Below are 23,423 nucleotides of genomic sequence, written 5' to 3'. Positions count from 1 at the left end.
AAAGAATTTATTGTATTTATTATCCACCTAAGTTGAAAACCTACGATTTTATGACCACTTTACCCCACCAGACCCTATTACTTTCTTCAAAGATATAAATTGTACCTAAGGAGTTTCTTATTATAAAATTTTTCTTCCATTTTATAAGTTCATCATTCTTCTGTTTTTTTTTTCCTTTCTTTTTTAAGTTAGAACTTTGGTACAGAAATTTGATGAAAGATTTATATAGACGTTAAAGATTAGTCAAAATATGTAAATTACTCTTGAAGGGCGGCAGATCAGGTCTTTGCTCGCGGGCGGCCGACACCCTAGGATCGGCCCTGCCACTTTCTCCCGCATGTACTACTCTAATTGTACAAATTATTTAAAAAAAAAACAAATAAGCTTAATATTAGCTAAATAAATACTGCACCGAATATTAAAAGGTCTTAATTAATATTTTAAAGGCTAATTACTAGAATTTTGCCATTTAATAATACTAAAATAATTTTCGACTTACAACAAAATATTACAATATGAGAATGATTTTTTTTTTAATTGCTTGTGTTATCACATTCTATTATTTTCTACGGTAACTTTTTCTTGACTGGAGTAGGCTAGATGTTTTACTACGTAGTTAAAATATTACTAGTTAGGTGGCGCTAAAAGCAGATTAAATATTTCCCCATTTCACTTTCCCCACTATTTCACTTTGTCCCACATTCCCCTACTTGAAAAATTAAACTTCATTTTCAAATGCATGAAAACCTTGAAAATTTGGAAAAATGTGGTTACAAACCATGGATTTTAAAATTTCTAACCAATAGGATTGAGTAAATAGGAAGGGGGAATTCCAAAATATGTCAAATTCAGCTCCTTGCTACATTCAGCATCGAAAAATGTAAAAATCATGGTTCTCATGTTTCTGAAACATATTACTTGAGATATATTTTTGTGACTCACATGTTTCATATATTGCTATTTATTCAATCCCGAAGCCAGTATTTTGGAAATTATTACGCATTGCTTGCTTTTATATTACTTCTACTGCATTTTGTAAATCTGTTTAGCACAGAAAAAGATACTACATTACAACTACTCATTTTCGATTTCTGCACCACTTGTAATTGAAAAAAAGTTATTGCAATCAAAAATCTATAGTTATTTTTCTTTTAAATTTAAAACAGATGTTTCGTACAAAGTTTAAAAAATACTGCAACACTTCAATCAAATACTAAAAGGTCAAAGACTCTATAGTGCAAATGAAGTATCCCCAATTAACTTTAAATGTTCTAGAATCCTTGAAAATAATAAGATTAGTCTTTGAAACTCCTAAGCAAAGAATGCCTCAATTTTATTTCTCATCAGGTGTATATTTTGATCTATTTCTGTCCTTGTTTGAAATTTAAACGTCGGTTATTAAAATTCTGCCGGACTTTTCTATGTCATAGAGTTTCAATGATTTCATTGGCTATTGAGACCCAACCTTTAGATTTGTACAACATAATAAGATATTATTGAAATTGTTGTTACAGCTACAGACGAGCAACTTCTCAAAGCATTGAGGCCAACCCCCTTTCACCCCTCTCTACGTCATTGTTATACAAGTGACATTATTATGAGTGGATCATAACTCATTATTAACAACTCTGTCCTCATAATTTTGCGACTCATACCTATAAAATCAGGTTTTAAAACACCCCAGATGTGTCCCCACACATCTTATAATATATCACGACACCAGCCTTCTTTTGCTGCATCCCATGAGCTGTAATTCTGGTAAAGATGAGGCCTTATGAATAATTTACCTACATATGAATAACAGCTTCCTTCCTCTGCGGTATGAATTAGAAGCCTTTTAGATGACAGGCCTACTTTGACCGACATTTTTGGCTTCAAGCGAGCTTTCGATCCAGCCTTGTTTCAAGTAAGATTATTATTATTATATTAAAGGAGCTGACAATCCGACATTTTGGTTCTAAACGTGGCCCTGTCATAGCACTAATATGTGTAGCAAAACCGTGTTGAATAAAACTGGTGTCTAGGCTTCAGATGTTTTGTTGGAAAAATGTTTGAGTATTTCCGTCTATAAAAGATTTTATGCATTCAAAATTTAAAACAAAAAACTAGCATTCAGTCATTAATTTGAATTTTGACATCTTGAACTCAAATTATGTTTTTCACAATTACGAACAGCGATAGGATCATACTCATTATGTTTCTAGTTTCTACAAATAGCACCTACCTGAATCGTCATAGCGAAAAATCTAATTTGAATGCAAGTTGTCAAAATTTAATTTAATACCAGGGGTTGGAAGTTTAGGGCTGGGTGCTAGATGTTGTGAGCTGAAAGCGGTTTTTGTCTAAAGAGGTTTGTGTAAAGTCGAGAGGGTGGGGTATAAATAAACTCAATTCCGAGGGACATGGACGAGAAGCCGGAGGAGTCATCGCCTAGGAGGAGCACCCGCGCGTAGAGGCCGGTGAACAACAAAAAGAATAGGAAATCAACAACGGTTAAGTGACAACAATAAGCAACGTGATTGCTAAACAAGGGAAATATAGAGATGGTGTTTATTACAGGAAATTTTTCTCAGTGAGCTATTTGTTAAAGGAATCAATTGCTAGATTTTTTCTGTAGTGTTTTACTCACCTTCTTTTCCGTTATTTTTACGATATATCAACCAGTGACAATATTGACGTATTTCCTAATACTTTAATCAAGGCTGGATTCAAAACTCTTGGAACCAAAATGTCGGATAGGTCGGCCTGTACTCAAAAGAGACTCTAGTTTCAAGCATTACGCTAATATTATTAGTTACCACCCCTAAGCCAGAGATAAGGCAGAACTACAAGCAATATACGGACAGACCGGTTACATTATCCAGAAACTGCAGCTTCGACCTTGTTTGCACTTATCATTCTGGAATAAGGAAAGCCAGCTAGGCTATTCCCTATTCCCAGTTTGATGAGTCCAAATAAGGACGAAACTACAGTCTCTGGATGGGATAAACGGCCTGTCGGTATTTGCATTGCGGTTGCATCGGTTGCATTTATTATTACGCAACGCCCCTGAATACGAAATGCCTGTCACTTTCTCGCTTTTAAGAAGAGCAAACGTGATTCCATATGGAGGGAATGAGGATAAGTACATTTTTGCACACCTGCCCCTGCCACCTATTGGAAGGTATCAGAAATTAATAGCAAAGAACACAATTGGTTAATCTCTAATTTTAAATTTTCAAATTTGCCAATTAACAGTTTGATTTGAGTCGTTTGGATCTGTGGCTATAGCGAAGCCATCCTTGTATTGCCGCCAGGTAGCGTTGAAAGGTGTAACGGAAGTCTACGCGTGCGTTTGATGGAAGTACTTTTTGAGACAAATGCGTTAGGCGTACAGTTTTAAGGGGGCGTTGGTTTTACATTAATATGGTTTTATGGTCTCCGGAATGCTGCACCGAAAAAACAACTGATGAACATGAATAAAACGCTACTTCGAGCAAATCTGCATGTTAACTAATTTTTTTAATTAAATAACAACTTCTCGAGAAATGTTTCCCGTAAATATCCCAATTTTGATCCCTAACTTGTTTTAAATCTGAATTAGTGAAATCTTCTCCTTTTATAGACAAACCACTTAACGCATTTGCCCCTGTCTAGCAATCCTTCCAATTGATTTTGTATTCGTAAAAATTACATTTCTTGATAGTTTTCTGGAAAAGGAAGCTCCGCTTGTTAAAATTGTATTTCAAAAAAAAGGTGTAGTAAATGGGCACGATAGAATTCCAACTTTTTTATCTTTTTTACACTGTAAACCAACGGTTTCCAACCCATGGGCCGCGGCCCAAAAGTGGACCGCGAACAGCGTGTTACTGGGCCGTGGGCACTGGACGAGAATCTAAACTAAGAGAGGGTCTTAATTTTGGCTTTTTGCGAAAATTCACTTATTAGATATACCGTTACTCAAAAACTCTCCCTGGCTCATCGACAATGAGGAACTTTAAGATTACGATTTTTCATATTTCTCAGGAACTTTCCCCTACAATTGAAGATGAAATGTAATGAATCAGACACTCCCTTAAAGAAAATTGCCAAATGAACTAGTATATGCTAAAAATACTCCTCCTTTGCTGAACTGGCATGACTAACCAGTGAATTGAGACACTTGAGGGGTTTTTCGACAACCTACCTATTTGAATGAGACGTTTCATTGCAGTTTTTTAAACAATAATACAGAAATGCATTGAACTATATCCAGTTTTAATCCAGATATCAACTCCGTTGTAGAGAAAAAACAGCTTCAAAAATCCCATGGAGCTTTCACTTTGATGACATATTTTTGAGTTTCCTTACAGCTATGCTTGCTAAGTGAATAACAATCAAGTTATTTTCTTCCTAAAACAAGAAGTTCTGTCTAGAACTAGACGAGCCTACTTTCCCGTACCTTTCTAGTACCTGATCAATATTCTCAAAAATAGCTAAAATCGCAAATTTTTTCAAACATATTTTTAAAATACTTTAAGCTGATTTCTAGGAATAAAATATTCCCCACTCATAAAAAAACGAACAAATAAAATATCAGCAACTTAAACAAAGCAGCTATTTATTTAAACAAAGCAGCTAATACACTTTTTTCCATTAAAAAAATCTTAAAACAGCTTTCAAAACGAAAAAATAATAATTAAAATTAATAAGCTCATTAAAATAAATACATCATATCAAAAAAAAATCGTTTCTTTTTCCCCTGTTGCCAAAAACATTTTTTTAAATGAATTAATGCACTTACCAAAAAAAAAAAACAATAAAATGTCAACTTAAAGAAATAATTTTCTTTGTGAAAAAAAAATCGTCTGCGCATATCTTTACGTAGAAACATAAATGACTTCGAGTTTATTCGCCAAAAACTGAGTACCTAAATTGAAACTTTAGCGTAAAAATAAAAACAAGTCATATCAACAATAATTATTTCACAGTTAAAACCATAGCTGCGGAGTCGGAGTCAATCTCATTTTGAGATAAAGGAGTCGGAGTCAAATATTTAAGAATCGGAGTCAGTCATTTGTCCTCCGTGTATAAATTTTTGCCAAAACTACGAAGTCAGAGTCGAAGTCGGGGAGTCGGAGTCCGATTAATTGTCGGGCACAGGAGTCGGAGTCAAGTGCCCCTAAATTCTACGAGTCGAAGTCTGGAGTTTGGCGTCAAGAGTTATTTCCAACAAAATTTGTTTGAAGTAAATCCGCCTTCAAGTACGGAATCTACATTGACTTTCAGTTTCCCCGTAGGCACTATTGTTAAGGGATTTGAACTGTTCAAAATTGAACGGAAAATTGTTCAAATCAAAAAGATATTTTATATACAAGTTTTTCATCAAAATCTTTTTCCTACAAAGCTTGTTTGAAGCAAATTCGCCTCACAGTTCGGAATTGCCTTGAATTTCCCCGTAGGCGCTAATGTTAAGTTTTTTGAACTGTTCAAAATTGAACAAAAAATAGTTCAAATCAAAAAGTGAAATATGGGAATGAGGTGTCCTCGCCGAGATCTTTCGAAAAAAAAAAGTTTTTTTGAATCGGACTATTCCTTCAAAAGTTATTAGGGGGGGGGGACAGACAGTCAGACCGACAGACATTTTTCCCCATCTCAATACCCTACTTTCCAATTTTTAATTTTTCAATATTTATTTAATTATTTTATTTATTTTTGACTTTTTTTTTTGTTTTTCACGATATTTTTAAGATGCATTAAGCCTTCTTTCATGCTTTTTTCTTCTTTTTCTGACTTTTACTGGGAAAGTAGGCTAAAAATAGTTTGAAACTTGTTCTTATTATCAGTGGTGCAGCATGAGGGGAGAAGGGGATTAACATCTCCTGAACTTTGTTTTTAGCACACCAACAGTTCTAATACGGTAAATTATTCACTTAAGCACAGTCATGAGCAGATGCTATCCCTCTCCCCCAGAAAGTTAATTTCGGCTGTGCAAGAAATGTACAGTAGTCAGTGAACCTCAACGATGTTTTCTACAATACTGGTGGGCAGCCACAACAAAAAAGGTTGGGAACCGCTGCTCTAAACTGTCATTTCCCCCTTACGTTTTCTGTCAAATCAAGCTCTTGTTCTTTCTGCGCCTGACTTTGGCATATTCACAAGATGCTTGTATATTTTAATGAAGAAAATATATTATAAACACTAAGCAAACTAAAATTTATTCGAAATCTACCTTTTAACTGCTGCCAAAAACAATAAAAAATAATTTTGATAAGAAAGTTAAATTTGATAATAAAAGTTAACAAATTAAATTCAAGGCAAAACCTTAGAAATGTGAATTATGCTCTTAAAATGATGACCTGACTTCAATCAAAAAAACCCTCGAAAACCTACATTATTTGAAAGGTTTAAAGTGACCAAAATCCACAAATATACTTGTATGCTAACTTTTCCTTTACGTTTAGCCTTGAAATTAACAAAACTAAATTTATAAATGCTATCACTTTTTATTATATTTGGCAGCAGTTAAAAACAAATACGTCACTTCCGTCACACATAAAAGTTGGAGATCAGAAATTCAAAGCTGTCGCGTAAAAAGTTTCACTTAAAAACAGAAGAGAAAAAAAATGTTGTACAAAACCAATAAAAAAAGTATTTATTTCATCAAATGGTGAAAATGTGTTGATAGTAGTGTTGATTTTAAGACAAAGTATCAGTGATTACAAATTAATTAATATTTAGACACATAACGGTCTAAAAAACTTAATCGAGTATATTTCTAAAATGGACTTTCAGTAACCGTGACGAACGTTAACTTCAGAGTTACGTTCTTCACGGTTACATTCGTCACACGTCATATTTTGAAGAAATATTCATTTCTGTTCAATTATGAGTAAAATGAGTATTATTCTGCATGAAAAATAAAGTTAAGGAATGAAAATAACGCATTGCACTGTTTTTACAATAACTTCCACCTAAACTTTAGAGAAAATGAGAACTGAATTTCATGTTGCAAATTCAAGGTTGCAAAAATGTTACGTTCGTCACACTATAGTAATTTAGTTTCAAAAACCAATTTATGATATTTATACTGTGTTTTAGCGCATGAATATTACACAGAAGTTTTATTCTTTCACAAAATTTTTGCATAACCACAAGTAAATAATTGTTTTGACGTTTAAAACTCCTGTTATGCAACGAAACAGAGTTACGATGGAATGACCCACCTGTATATTCGATTTTCTACCAAAAAAATTGGTTATTTTTTGCCAGTTTTTCTGAATGAAAATCGTGTCTTAAGGGGTTACATATTCAAACATCAATCAACACATCTGAAGCTTTGCTACCCGTGTTATTAAACAGAGTTTTCACACAAATACTATTGGTATCAAGTATAGTAAAACCTCGTTTATTCCGGTCCCCGTTTTTCTGGATCTCCAGTTTATCCAGATCAAATTCGTAGATTTTTTTAAAATTATACTCACATAAATGATAATAACTTTAAACTGCGGTAGCTGAACTATTAGTCCTCGAAACATTTTTTTTTTTTTTTGATTAAGTGTATAACTCTTGCATAGATCATAAAATTGATTATGGTATTCTGCAAACAACATGGCCAACTTGGAATGTCAGCCGAACACTACTACAGCTGAATTCTAAATGATAAAATATTTGCGAGAAACGGTGCCATGTAGTTTTGTTACCAAGAATTGTTTTTTGCTGTAATAAAAGATATGTCTGCTTTGTTAAGATTTTAATCTGCTTATCACCCCTATGAACCGGATTTTGTTTATCCGGATTACCTCTGATCGCAGTTAGTCCGGATAGACGAGGTTGCACTGTATATTGGGACCAAAATGTCGGATGACTCAGCTCCTCCAATGCAGGGGGCAGCATGAATAATACAGGGGGTGAATCGAACGACCGCTTTATTTACCCAGCTTTTAAATATTCAGCAATGATGAGAGGATACTAAACTTGGAATAAAGCCACCGCATTCCTCCTTATTTCGGCAGCGATCCGGTAAATATTCCTCCCAGAAATGCATATTGTGATCTAGCGGAAGACGAAAGGACCAAGATTAAATGATCGCTGGTCGGCTATTATCGTTGAAAATCCGGGCTTGTCAATGGATGAACAGAGGCTGGATTTCCGGCACGGTTTTATGATTAGTTGTTACAGATAGTACGTGCTCTAGCTGTAAGAGATTTGGTCATCTCTCCGGCCATGACAATCACACTCACCGCGTCGTAGTATAAAGGAATATGTTTTTGATAATATCACCAAACTGTAAAAAGCGTTACAATAAATAGGTTGCGTTTGGGATGTGTTAAGTTTTTTTATGGTTCTGAAAACTATTTTTTTTTTAATTCTTTTACGTCTAGTAAAATAAAGGCTACAAAAAAAATTGGTTGTTTTTTTTCCCCAGGAAGTTTATGCAAATTTTTAATGTCGTTTATTTGTAACATCCCCAATACTACCTTGGTTCAACCTGTACGGTTAATAATAAGTTATAACCATGCAGGGTATAAGTTATAGTCATGCAAACAAGGGAGTGCACGAGGGAGGCAAGGACACCCGTTGGCCCGGGCCCGAGACTGAAGAGGCGCGAGGTTTTTAAAATGAGGGGTGAAATGTGTGTAGGTACATAGGGGTAAACAATATGGAGGAAGTCCCGTGAAAGTCAAGAGGACCCCGAAAATTCTGTGCATGCACCTGCATGCAAATATGTACACAAATTAACCAAGGCTTCTCCAAGATTGTTTATCATAATGACAATAATATTTAAATACAAAGGTAAGGATTAAAAATATCGCCATAATATCGTTGGTACCATGCTAAAACTAACGAATGTGGAAAACTGTGTTCTTCAAATTCGATGTTTGCCGTCGTACTTAAAAAGGACTACTGGTATAACTATTTCAAACTTTAGTTTTTTTTACTCTTAAAGTTAGCTATAAAAATTAAAACATTGAAAAATAACTAAAGTCGTCAGGTGGAAAAAAAATATATTCAGTGTTTTGGCTCTCCTGAAAAGTGCCAATTTTCACATTCGTTAGTTTTTACCATGGTGCAGACGATATAATCTCAGATATATCATCATACATATCAACAAGTTCATAATGCAAATAATTGTATATTAGCCTGGACATATAAATCAATATGTAAAATAAAATATATCAATATGATCGTGATAAATGATCGCATTGTAATATATTATTTTGCATTTATAGCTCATAAAAAGAACTGAAATATTAAAAATAAAAAATTCTGATTTTATTGAACTAAATTATTGTTTTTAAAAGTAACTAAATAATTCCATTTACATTTTCAAGTCATCTAATGTGACTGAAAAAAAATGCAACTTTAATTTCGTAATTCAAGCAACGATATTCATTAATTCCAACGAATTCGATCAAATTTTCAACAACAGGAGTTTACAACGTAAGAAGAAGTACAAATTTGTGCTTCAAATTTGTGCTTCTTCTTACGTTGTTTTGTCTTACTTTACTGTTCAGCACAAAGGTATTTATTTATCTTAACAGGAGTTTAGTTTTATGAGTAAGTTTATGTATTTTAAAAATAAGAGCATCTGATAAATATCAGAGAAAAAAAACCATCCGCAGAATTATATTGAAAAAGCAGACTGAAATAATTTGTAAAAACCGATGCAATAATTTCTTGTGCCTAGTAGAAAAAATAAGCATACAATGCAATGTGTATAATAGTTACATTGAAAAAGTGAAGAATAAATGAAACAATAAATTCAAAAATAAAGTTATAATAGCTGATTGTTACACCGAAGGAATCATGTAATCTGTTGAATTAAAAATCATACAATCACATCGTAAAATTACATTCCAGAGACCAAAAAAAATGAAATAATGAATTGGAAAATAAGCATAAAGTGATTGCTTATGCATTTTTGAAATAAGAACATCTGCTGAAATAATCAAAAAAATCACTTTGTACAGTTACAGTGAAAACGTAAAACAAAATTACTGTAATAATAATAAAGTAAAAAATGTAGAATTGGTTACTTTTGCATTGCACAAAACAGATAATCTATTAAAATAATAATTGCAAAAGCAGTGTCTCCTTCCCCTGAAAAGGCAACAAAAAATGAAATAATTGGAAAATAAAAATATGAGAGTTGCTTTGATGAATCTTTAAGCGGTAGAAATGAAAATTGTTTTGATGAATTAAGAAAACCAGTGGAATATAGCGCAGTTACTTCATACATGCGTAATTAACTTGAACCTCCATGAATTCTTTAAACATGATTGTTTGATTATATTGTTAGACTTCATAATTCATAAACAACACTAGATTAGGCCTAAGATCTGGAAACGCATTAAATTCCCGCAAACCAAAATATCTTACTAACATGAACACCAACTGTACAATTGACAACCTTGGGATTTTCTATGATAATAAACCCAGTTAATCTCTTAATCTTGGACCGGTCATCGCCATGGGACAATAAACGCATCTCGAAGAGGAATATTTATTCATTAGAAGTCACGGGAAGGAATAATGCCATAATTTTATTCTCAATCCTAAATTCATCGCACCGACATTAAAATTTTGAATATTTTAAAACTTTATTCACTACACAAACAGCATTTCAATTTCCGTTTGGGAAAGTATAACAGGGAAGGATGGTGTTAGACTTAAAATACAGGTGTTTGATTCTGATCATTTATTTTTATCGGGAGTATTGTTGAAACTGAAAGTATTTATAGTACCTGAAAATAGTATCCGAAATTCAAATGGCATCTTTCGACGCTTGAAAGTGCTCACTAATTGCACTAATAGGGTCGTTTCCGAAATTTTAAAAGCATTTTTTCCTGAAAAAGCATGCTTAAAAACATAGGAATTGACCACTTTTCAAATATTTTGACAAAGTTATATATAATTTTAATATTTAAAGTTATATATAATTTATTTATTTTATAAATAATTTTAATCGGTGCGCAGATTTAATTTTACTTTTTACGCTTCTGCACATGACATCACAAGTGATGAAATGCCACTCACGGACGCCATTAGCATAGAGCGCAATAAATTCGCATCTTAACTCACATGTACTGGCAACGATGTGGTTGATAGCAAGCGTAGAGCGCAATATTAAATTCGCTTTTGAATTATCATAAGCAAAAACGCGGTAGACAGCAAGCGTGAGCATTCAGCGCAACAGTGGATGACGCGCCAAAGTTCATCACTTGTGACGTCATAAAGACCACGCCTTGTTTGAAAAATTCGGACACTTAAAAAAAATTCTTAAAAATTAAATGTTTTGGAAATAAAAGATTTTAATTGCACCATGTTTTTTTTTTTTTTTTTTTTTTTTTTTTTTTTAAATCAATTTCAATGATTAAAAGTAGTAGGAGCATGTGGGGCAAAGTGAAATGGTGAAATATTTACTCTGCTTTTAACGCCACCTATTTGGTAATATGTTAACTATATAGTAGCACAAATTATCTATTCCGGTCAGTAAAAAATTACCACCGAAGATTAAAGCATATGATAATACAGACAATTTTCAAAAACTGATAATTGTGTATTGTAATATTTTAATGCAAGTCAAAAATTATTTTTGTCATTATAAAATGATAAAGTTCCTGTTATTAACATTTTAAATATTAATTGAGACCTTCTAATGCTACGTGAAACATTTATTTAGTTAATATTAAGCATATTTGTTTTTTAAATATTTTCTGCAATCAGTCAAGTACATGCGGGGCAAAGTGGATGGGGCAAAGTGACATAGTCTACTTTTTTTACACGCTCATTTATTTACTGAATCGCTTAAGCATTCATTTATTAATTCATTCATTTACATTCCCCCATTTACTAATTCACTGATTTATTCATTTTCTTATTCATCACTCCTTTAATTGTTCATTTATTTTTCATCATATATTAATCAACTAATTTATTTTTCAGTTTATTGTTTCAGTATCTTTTCATTTACTCATTAAACATTTTATTTACTGATTCATTTGAACAAAAATATTTTCTATAATTGAATAGAAAATATTTCATTAAAAAAATATTTCGTTTTTCACTATGCCCCATGGAAAAAAAAGTGAAATTTTTCCACATTTTTTGAACGCAAAAAAATTTACTGCCAAAAATTAATAATGCTCTTTCAGTGTAAGTTTTACTTTCAAACAGAATGTTCTTTCTTTATGTACTGTAAATTTCAAAATAAATTTCCAGTTTGTTCATTTTGAAAAAGCTTAGTCATCTTAACCATTTCACTTTGCCCCACATTCCCCTACTTTTGACTGATGGAAACAACCCCATTACAAGCTATTACAGAACATCTCGCTTACAACATCCAGAGACGGCCGTTTCGCCCTTGTTTGAGTTCGCCAGTTTGGAATAGCAATAACAAAACTGAAGGGAAAAAAATCAAAAACATCTGTTTTATCTTCATGGGAATTACCAAAAATATTTCAGCAAACCAGAGAGCTTCGCAAAGTATAGTTCAACTCAACCCCAAAAAAGGAAGACAAACGCTATGGTATAAAACAGCGGTTTCCAACAAATGGGCTGCGATCAGAGTGTGACTGGACCGTAGACACTGGTCGAAGACCTGAATCAAAATAAATCTTGTGGTTTCAACTTCCGTCCTTTGCGAAAATTCACTTTTTAAATGTATCCTCCCTCAAAAGCTCTCCCTGGCTAATAGCCAAAAAGGAACTTTAAGATTGAGATTTTTCATATTTCTTTTCCCCCTACAATTGAAGATAACATCTAATGAATCAGATACTCCTTCAAAGAAAATTATTACCAAAGAAACTGGTATTAGCTTTAAGCTTCATGTTAAACGAGCTGATGTGTGCATCAAATGACTTCCTTTTACTCCAATTTAATGTCGTTTTCTCATTATTGGCAGTTTTAATATGATTCAATAGTTTACTATCTAGTAACCAACAGTGGCCAAATTGAAACACAATTTTTAAAAAAAAATAAAATAAAATAAAATTGCCAGATTTGTCGCCAAGTTGGCGACAAAACTTGGCGATCAAAAGACTGGCGATATATCGCCAAGTGTCCGCCAAATTATAACACCACGTGAGTTTACATCGAAATTAACAATGATTTCCCCCCAAAAAGGGGCAAAAGAACCGCTTTGGAGCATACAAATGCAACCAAGAAAGAAGGTGCACAACTAGACCCCACTGGGAGTCGACGTACCAAATTTCAACTTTCTAGGACATTCCGTTCTTGAGTTATGCGACATACATATACACATATACGCACATACATACGTACATACAGACGTCACGAGAAAACTCGTCGTAACTAACTCGGGCATCGTCAAAATGGATATTTCGGGTGTCTGTACGTTTCTAGGTACATATCCACGTGTGGTCGGGTTGAAAAAAAAAAACTCAACATTCATTTGGGGGCGAGCAAAATGGAAATTAGGGCCGATTTTTGGGTGAAAATTTTTTCGCGAATACAATACTTCCTTTTTTGTAAAAGGAAGTAAAAAGCTCCTCCTGTGTTTAACTGGCATGACTAATCAGTGAATTGAGACACTTGAGGGGCTTTTCGACAACATACCTATTTGAATGAGACTTTTGATTGCAGTTTTAAGAAAAAAATCATATAGATATGCATTGAATGTTACGAATGATTTGAGACTGAAACTATCGAGTTTTGATCCAGATATCAACTCCCTCGTGGAGGAAAAGCAGCGTGAAAAATTCCATGGAGCTTTAACTTTGATAACTTGTTTTTGAGTTTTTTACCGCTATGCCAGCTAAGTGAATGCAATAAAGTGTTTTTCTTTCTTAAAAAATATTTTGAGAATTGTTCTTTACAGTATATCTATATCAGTGGTGCAGCATGAAGGGAGAAGAGGATTAACCTCTCCAGAACTCTTCTGTTTAACTCACTTTCAATCCTAATACAGTATATTATTTTATTATTTACACTTAAGGACAGTTATGAGTAGATGGCCCCCTACCCCCCCCCCCCCAGAACTTAAATTATGGCTATGCAAGTAATATATAGTAGTTAATGGGCCTCAATGATGTTTTCCACAAAATTGGTGGGCCGCACAACTAAAAGGGTTGGGAGCCATTAGCATACAATAAACAATTTACTGCCCCATGGATGGAGCTCAGGCAGCATTGTCTTCAGCTCTGCTGTGGCCATTCCAGACTGACGCTCCCAAAGATAGGTGAAACTGCAGTCTCTGGATGCTGTAAATAAGCTGTCGGTATTCGCTTGAAATTCTGCCTTGACTTCAGCTATGCGGCGGTAAATTATAGTTTTATAAGTTTTCAATGTTTGAAAAATATAATGCAACATTCCAAAACATGCTCCAAAGTTTGAAAGTTGTAAAACTCAATGAGAAAAATTTTGTGTAACTTTACTCCATAAAATTGGTGGCAACTTAGCTGCCTCCACTACTCTGGAGTAACTTAACTGATATAACTGATGTAAAGTTACTCATCGCTTGCAGAAGGTTACACCATGGTAATGTAACTATAGCGTAATGTCGCACTCATTTCTGAGTAAGGTTACACCAGAATTTTCTGTATGCTTAGAGAGATATTGCATGAAAGCAGAAATTAAGCGTTCATCTGACTTTCTTGAACGATTAATCAAGTCCATGATTTTTAACAAGCAATATACACCAGTTATTTTAATGCACAATATTATTTTATTTTAATATACAAACAAGACATTCCTCTTGCATTAAGAGAGGAAATTACCAGAGGGGTGTTCGAACATACCACTAAAATATCACAGACGAGACGAGTTGCAAAGCAATTCGAGCGTTTACCGCTCGGCTACCAAGGCCCGGTTTTCGTTTCGCTTATGAAAATTTGCTGCACAGCGCCGATTCTGATCTTTACGCATGCGCTTTGAATTCTACTGAAACCATAGTGCAAGGTTCCTCCGTCAATTTGAGCTTTTAAAACAATGCTGCTACACACATCAGAATTCGTGTAACGTTGCACCCGTTAATACTGATAACCTTACACTTTTTTTTTTTTTACGGTGCTCAAAAGCATCTGCGAAATGTTCTAAAATTCAAAAACATCTTCCAACGTCTGAGACTATTTTTTTTAACATTCATAAACGTCTTGCATTGACTGTAAGTTACAAAACTAAAAAGCATCTACCAGTGTCTGAAACACATGACCTAAAGTTCAAATTAATATCTTCCAGCAACTAAAACTTCAAAACTCACGACTGTCTTGTAATGCTTGAAAATATAATGTGAAAGTTTTAAAAACATCTTCTGACGCCTAAAAATTTTTAAATTCAAAAAAAAAAAAAAATCCAACATTTGAAGCTATATTCTTAGAATCTAGAAAAAAACGGTTAATATCTTAATGAATATTTCTTTGTCTTCGAAACGTATAAACCTTCAGCATTACATTTGAAATTTTCTAGCGGTTTTGACTTACTTAAACCAAGTAAAGCTGATGCGATGCAGAATAACTTTAATCCTTAGAAATTAACGAATCAGAACCGTAAAATATTAAATTTAATCGATTGTGTTGAGTTTCTTCAACTTAATTAAAAATTAGTGCAATAAAATAGCAAGTACATTTAACTAACATATATATACCTCTTCACAAAGTTGAACCTTTAGAGCAACAAATATTTAGTCAAATATGAGAATTTAATGTTAAAAACTCTTTGACTGCGACTTAGCCGCTGACTTTTGATGGTCCTGCAACATCTTTGTACCTTTGTCAATCCCAAATAGTTAAGCGAAGAGGGTATAATCCCTTACACGATGCAAAATATGTTTCCACTTTCTGCCCAGACACCATTGTTTTTTGAGCTATTTCTGTTTGCTCAAAAATCAATTGTATATCTACGTGCAGAGTTTAAATGTGTACTGCGTTTGAATGGTACATTTAGGAAATGTTTTCAGTGAGACAGAAATAAGGTAGGTTTGACAATTTGAGATGTTTTTGAATGAAATTAATTAAATCACGTGACCCGTATCTACCCCGATCACAAAGACAATAAAATAAACATGACTATAGGTTCTAATAAAATAAACATGAATGAACATTCGCACGGTAAACGAAGATTATCACGCGAAGTGAGTTCAATAAGCAATCTCGATTGCTCAATAAAACTCGAAACTTTTACCGGGAATATAAATTTACCTGGTTTTTTATTAAGCTTGATCTCTAATTTTCATTAATCAAAACATTTTCTGATACGCATGATTGTTTAATCTGAATTTTGACTTCGACGCAGGGCTTAATTTCTATCGAAAAAAAAATGCGAGAGCTGTATGATTTTCAGGACCTATTTTCATTTTTTAAATAAACCTGAATTGCGTCCAATGCGTAAAATGTAACTTGAAAAGAAGTACAGAGGATTGAACTTCCATGTAAACTTAGCCCTATTTAGTGTGAGGAAAAAGCTGTGGATAATATGTTAGTTTGCTGGTCGCTGCATCCAAGTTTGACTCACCTAGAAATTGTGCACCTCCACCCTTTTACTGATATTATTAATGTAACTAATATTATAAAAGTGAGTTTATTTATTTCGCTTTCACGCCTTGACTACACAACTGATCACTATGAAATTTCGTATGCAAGGTTATTAAAAATAAGGACATGCATGTATCATACAGAAAAAATACTGATCCAGAAGGATAGAAAACTGACTGTCTGCCCACAAAAGACGTGGAATCTGGCAAGCGGTCAAGCTAGGACGATTCCATCCGAATAGGCGGGGGAGAATAGCGATGGGATTTGGATGCATGCGTTTTATAATGTCACTAGGGCATTATAAATTACCTGCTTTTCATTTCGTCCGGAAATGTAAAATCAGAATGGTAAGCTCAAAATTATGTTGCAAAAAAATCTACTATTTTTTGTGATGAGAATATAGATCGAATACAGTTTAGATTGAAAAAATTATTGCCGTAAACAAGTTCTTTTTTTTTTTTCGAAACTGCGTCCAAATAATTAAGAAAGAGAAGCGTACACCTGTAACGAACAAACGACCACCCTGTAAACTAATATATGCGTTTATTTTCGTCTATAAACCGAATGTTTGCCTTTCCGTGTCATCGATGAACGTTCAAAAAGCATCAGTTTGTGTTATTCAGTGCATTTAATAAGATTTTGTTACTTTCAAAATCCGATGAATAGCGCTGAACACATTTTAAAGCGCAGTATCATTTTGTAAAAGGTGGCATAGTGCTCCTCACCTAGAAACTAAACGATAGCGTATAATGAAAAAAAAAACTAAATTAGTAGCACTTAGAAGAGCACATGTTTTTGGCTGCATGAATTATTTGCTCACGTGCCCCCGTGATCGAAATATATGGTCTTAAAGTCTGTCGAAATGTTAAGAAAAAGCGCCAAATTTAGAGAATTTCGTTGAGCAATGGGAGACATCTTTCAAACACTTTGCAGTTGGATGTCCTACCGCATTCAGACGTTGGCGAGAAATTGGCTTCTTCAAATTCTTACCAAATTTTTAAGTTTGGCGCCTTCTTTTAATTTCGGCAGACTTTTCGACCTCATATTTCAATAACGGGAACACGATGGCAAATGCTTTCTGCTTTAAAAATATGTCTGTAGATGCCCTTTTGATTGCTACATACTCCAACTTTTTTCATTATTGCACGCTTTAGGTGGTTTCCTGGTCAGGATTGTTCTTGCATGAGTCTTCTTTAAAACCGGGTCAAAAACAAAAAAAGTATGGGTTGCTAAAATCAAGCGTTGGCAAAACAATTTTTTTTTTTTTTTTTTTTTTTTTTTTTTTTTTTTGAATAATGAAAATTTGCGCCAAGCTCGGTGTTCTTGTGGAAGTCGTGGTTTGCTTTATTGCGTTTATTCCCCACCTTCATTCCCCATTTCCTATGGATTCGGTGTCCCCTACTTTTCGCAGACATGAAATTTCCTTCCCCCTTGTTTTCCCTATCAGTCTTACCTTATGAGATATTTAAGGATCTCATGTCGACGAAACAACGTGAAGTAGGAAAAAATGGAGAAATGACTCTTTGCGTTGGCAAAAATGCTCAAAAATATTTTCTCTTTTTTAAGTCATGTGTGTCTTTCACTTTTTTTTAACTGCTAAAAATACCATATTTTCAGACACACAAAAAAATATTACGAAAGGATAACTATATGCATCTTTAATTGCCTTTTCCAGTATTACAGGGTAAGAAATCAGTGGCAGGATTGCCAGATTTTGAAACAGAAAAAATACTAAACTTCCTCTGGAAAAAAAATACAAAATGCAGCTAAGTCTAGTGGAAAGTTATCAACGATTTGTTTTCGTGTTTAATCAAATACGACTGTAAAAGCATCAAATATGTACATAAAGTATCTCTCTAATAATAAATATATTTAGTTATTCATTTCATTTTCAATTTTCGGAGAAATGGTGTCGGCAAACCGAGAGAGTAACCCATTAGTTTTCCCTATTTTGAGAGATTTCTCAGTAACAAGGGGAAGGAAATATTAGTGTCGGCGAAGCGGGGGATAATTCACGAATTTGACTCTTTTGACTTTTTCACTGAAAGCCACCAATGTTGACGAGCACTATGCATAATAAATAATCAAAACCAATACGATGAAAATAAAGATTGAAAACATTTAAAATGTTGTTTAGGTAAATAAATGCTTTTGGGCGAGCTTCAATAACTATTGAGACTATGTGTGAGTTTTCATGTGAACACACAAAATGAAAGCTCTCCAAAAATCATCAACCCGAATGCATTTCAAACCCGAACTAAGCAATCATTATCACTCAGACTGGAAATTATTAAGTGAGGCTCAACATTGTTCAAATTGAAGACTAGGTTCAGCAGCTTCCGGCCTATTATGGATATTTTAAATTCCGCCAGCATGAAAGGCAAAGTTTTGACTACCAACCTGATGCCGTCAATGCATATTAAAGGACTGTGTCAGAATTGCAAAATGAAATATTCGTCAACGTCAGTGTTTCGTTTCTATTTATGCAGTTCTGGGGAATTCAAAAGGTAAATGAGTCTCGTCGGGAGCTTCGAAATGTAAATGTGACAACTTCAATGACTTTATGGAAATTATAAGAAAGATTTAATGCAACCACATTACATTCAGTAATAATTCAACTGTACCACACTTTTCCGATAGTTACTCGGCGGCTTTTATACATATTTTGAGGTTAAATTACATAATAAAGCTTAGGTAAAGCGAGATTCTAAAAATGTGTGTGGTTTTATTTGATTTCAATAGGTTTATTTAACAGTTTGGCTTTGGAGAACTTTTCGTATTATCCGTTCACGCAGTATTGACGGAATAATATGAATTTGGGGGAAAGGTGCAAAGTGAAATATTTATTAAAACATAATATAAATTTTGAAAAAAGGTACTAGTTGAAAAATTTTTAAAAATAATTTAAATTTCGGAAAAAGGTACTAAGTAAACTAAAGTAAACTAAAGGTACTAAATGTTTTAAATAACTTCATAGATATCGTTTATTTCGAAAATTGTTTTCACGTGTTATTACTTTGAATTTGAACTGTCTTTTATATTTATAGCATTATTTAGTTCTTAACTTAATGCCTGAAAGATTACGCAAGGGAAAGCAAAAACTACATTCACCGTGAAAATTAATTTTACTGTTTGATTGGCATTTATAAACAGTAGTAAGTTTACATCGAAGTACAAAATATAACTGCAGGTCAGATTTTGTTTATTACATGAATCAAATACAAAATACTGAATTAAAACACTTCCTTGAAACAAATTATATGTTAGTTCATAAGTATTGTCTATGGGTGCACTATGGTACATACACCACTTGTAATCCCCCCCCCCCAAAAAAAAACTCCCCACCCCTTTTGAAAAAATTTAATGAAAGATTTTTCTTCGTTTTTCATTGCAACACTAAAACATTAGTTTATTCTTTTTTTCCCCCTGGGGGATAAAAAATAACAATAAAAATATTTGCTGTCGGAATATATCTTTATTACTATTTCCGAGGGTGAAAACACAGGGGAACAGCGATTTGGTGGTCTTAGATCTGTGACTTGTTTTTGTCTAACTTAGGTCTCGCAATCTAAAATAATCTCAGTTATAGTCTACTAGCAGTACCCGCGTGGCGATGCCGAGAATTTAAAGGAGGTCCGTTGAAACCTCCCCCTCCCCCCCCTCCCCCTCCCCCCCCCTGATGCGAAATAATCATTTTTCTTCAATCAAAATGCCTACAAACGTTTTCAAAAAAAAAAAAAAACCTATTAAAATCTCATTAGAATTTAAAACTATTCGCCAAAACACGTAAAAAGATTAACAGTAGCTTTAAAACTCAAAATGATCCTTCAACTGCAAAGTTCATCGCTTAACTCGCCAAGCAACCACGCTACCATAAAACTGTCCTTGAGAGAGTGAAGCGATTTTTTCCTGCAATTTAAAATGTTTCCCCAAATAAACAATGGTATAATGAAAAAGTTATAAAGAACAATCACAATTGAATAATGCGACAAATCAAACTATTTAATTAGATAAGTAACTATCTTCAACTATAAGAACAAAAACAAACCTTGAAGAAATAAGGAAAAGAAAACCCAACAGAAAAATCTACAAAATCAAATTATATACCTGAAATATCGAAAAAAACAACGCATTCAAAGATCAGTTAGCTGAACGCAATAGTCCCAAAATAGTCTAGCCGACCACGCGTCTGAGCCGTGCGGCATAGTTCCTCGCAGCTTTCGACACTGTCGGCCAGCACCCTCTTGATAAGTTACTTACCTCCCCTCCCCCCTTCTACTTAGAATTCGTAAAACTAAATAATTATTAAAAATTTAATTTTCAATTACAAATATTTCGGTCAATCTGATTTTTTAAAAAATAGCCTATAGCCTTCCTCAATAAATGGACTATTCAAGAAAAAAAAGACTTTTTTTATTCCAACCAGTAGTTCTTGAGTATAGCGCGTTCAACAAACAAACAAACTTTTCAGCTTTATATTATTAGTATAGATTACGTCACGTTTATTTATTGCATTAGGGATATTTAGCAAAATATATGACATTTTTGAAAAAAAAAATAGGGGGAGGGAACGATGTTTTATATAAGTAACAATAAAAAACATTGCATATACAGTAGAGCCTCGTTTTGCGTCCTTCGTTTATTCGGATATCCGGTTCATCCGCACTAAATTTGTAAACTTTAAAAAAGAAGTAATATTCACACGAAAAATAATTTTTAATTATGATTTAAAGAACGGAACTATAAATACGCCAAGCATTCGGTTTTGTTTTGATTAAACGTACAACTCCTGCATAGAACGTACAATAAAGTGTAGTACTAATTTAACAAACAATATGGCGTGCTTGGAGCATCAGGCCGACACCACTGCAGTTGAACTATAAATGAAGTATTTGCGAGAAACGGTACCATGTAGTTTTGTTTCAAAGCATTGTTTTTTTCTGTAATGAAAGATAAGTCTGCTTGTTTGCAAATGTGTCTGTACGGATGTATTTTCGTTTATGCGGATTGCCTTTGATCCCAGTCAGTTCGGATAAACGAGGTTGTATAGTACACACAAACTTGTTTTTATGCGGTGGATAAGGATCACATAAAAAAAAATCACATTAAAAAAATTATTCCAAACTTCAAGAGGTAAAAAGTTGTTTTCGCAACACAATTATTTTTTTTATGCGGTGGATACGGACAGCAAAAAAAATGTCTCACGAAGAAAAAAATATATGTTATATTTAAACGAAATCAAAATAAACCAAGTGATGATAATTTTGCCGACTCCTGAAAAATTTCCCGAAGAAGGAAATTTTTGGATGGTCACAGTGACTTCCGGTCGGGATGTCCCAGTCGTCACATGATCTTTTTATAAATAATTTCCGCTTGTTTTATAAATAAGTTTCATATACCGCACAAAAGAAAATGCGCAAAAAAAAAAAAAAAATTCGCACAAAAAAAGACCGCACAATAACAGGTTTGATGTACAATACAAAAAAAATGTCCTTTTTGTATTACCCCAATAAAAACGAAGTATTATATATTCCTAATCGCAAATTCCATTCTTTGTCATGACAAAAAAGTGAATTGAAAAAAATTCAAAAATAACAATAGCATTACTATTTTAAAGAAGCAATTTATTTCAATTTAAAATGGCTTATGACAGAAAATAGAAGAGCACTAGGGCTTTCTGTGGTGCTCCCTCTTCAGTGATCACCTTCAGATAAGGCGTAGAGGGAAAAGTAGAGGAATAGTTAGTTTCGAAATCAGCATGCCCAATTTACTAAATATGCTAAAATATCGACTTTAACAGAAAATGTGTTTTCAAAAAATGTGTGCCTCAGTCTCAACATAAATTGTTACCCAGTGTAATTTTAAGACCATGACAAACTGTTGAAGATTAAATATTTTATGCAATGATACTAACATTTGTTTTATGATATCTCAAAATAGTAGAAAACTAAGCTCTGATATTATTCTACAACTATCGTTAAAACAAAATTCAATTCTAGTTTATGTTTCGTCTTTCTAGTTTCTAGTCCAGTTTAGTAATAGTAGTTTCTAGTTTCTGTTTAGCCTTTCTAGTTTCTAGTAAATAAGTTTCTAGTCTAGTTTATTTTAGAATTCTAGCTTCTAGTATCACCCAGGGATGCTCACCTAAGGGAGGTCATGGCGCAGATTGCGCCATGGAAATTTTTAAGGAGTGTTTTGAGAGGTATTTTTGACTTTTTGACGGACTCTTGCTTTGGGTGGTCTTCACGATATTTAAGGGTTGCGCCTTACTGTTGTGTGAGGCCACCATTGGTTTCGCCTATCAGTTCATAAACACGTGAGAACGAAAGTAATACAAATAGTTGAACATATTTGCAGGCAGTACCCATTTTAGAGCTCGAAAATCTTGCAAGATTTTAGTAGTTGAACCTCACCCCAAAGTCCTGTCCAGATTTAGATAAAACGAAAGACGGAAAAAGGAGAGTTGAAAACCAGTCAGCCAATTTATTTTAAAACAAAATTTAATCCAAAAATTTCAAGTCAGGAAATATAAACACCCCCTCCCCCTCCCCCCACTTACACAAATAGTGAAGAGGAAGAATGTTATTGTCTGTGTGAAAAAGTTAACCCATACCAAGCAATAAGAAGAGCTGAAACAGGTAGGAGTGAGAAGATTGATTGCAATTTGAAAATTTCTCGAAAAGAAATCGATAGGGAGTAGTGTAGACAGTTAATCCATCAGGAGACTAATTCCCCTTCTCAAATATAGAAACTACTTTAGTACACAATTTTAATACTAGCACCATTAACAAACAGCCTATGTAAGCTTACATCCCTCCAAAAGTCAGACAACCAGTTTTTCACAAGCTTTTGAAGTTATATGCCATTGACAATTGTTTTTACTTAAACCCTGAACCGTGTCTTAAATAAGCGACACGTCCGCCGCTTTCTTCCTGTGTGTTCTGTGATAAAGTAGCGTACATTGCTTCTTAA

At 33.6% G+C, this 23,423-nt stretch overlaps 1 protein-coding gene across 1 annotated transcript in view; it reads right to left on the bottom strand.

The window, feature by feature from the left end:
- Positions 1 to 23,423, bottom strand: part of LOC129229603 (chorion peroxidase-like) — an 89,491-nt gene that overhangs the window by 22,003 nt on the left and 44,065 nt on the right. The gene's annotated exons all lie outside the window — the stretch shown is intronic.

This window comes from Uloborus diversus, chromosome 9 (assembly GCF_026930045.1).
Source record: "Uloborus diversus isolate 005 chromosome 9, Udiv.v.3.1, whole genome shotgun sequence".
NCBI lineage: Eukaryota > Metazoa > Arthropoda > Arachnida > Araneae > Uloboridae > Uloborus > Uloborus diversus.
The sequence above is the reverse complement of the archived record's forward strand: the minus strand, read 5'-3'. Positions and strand labels throughout refer to the sequence as shown.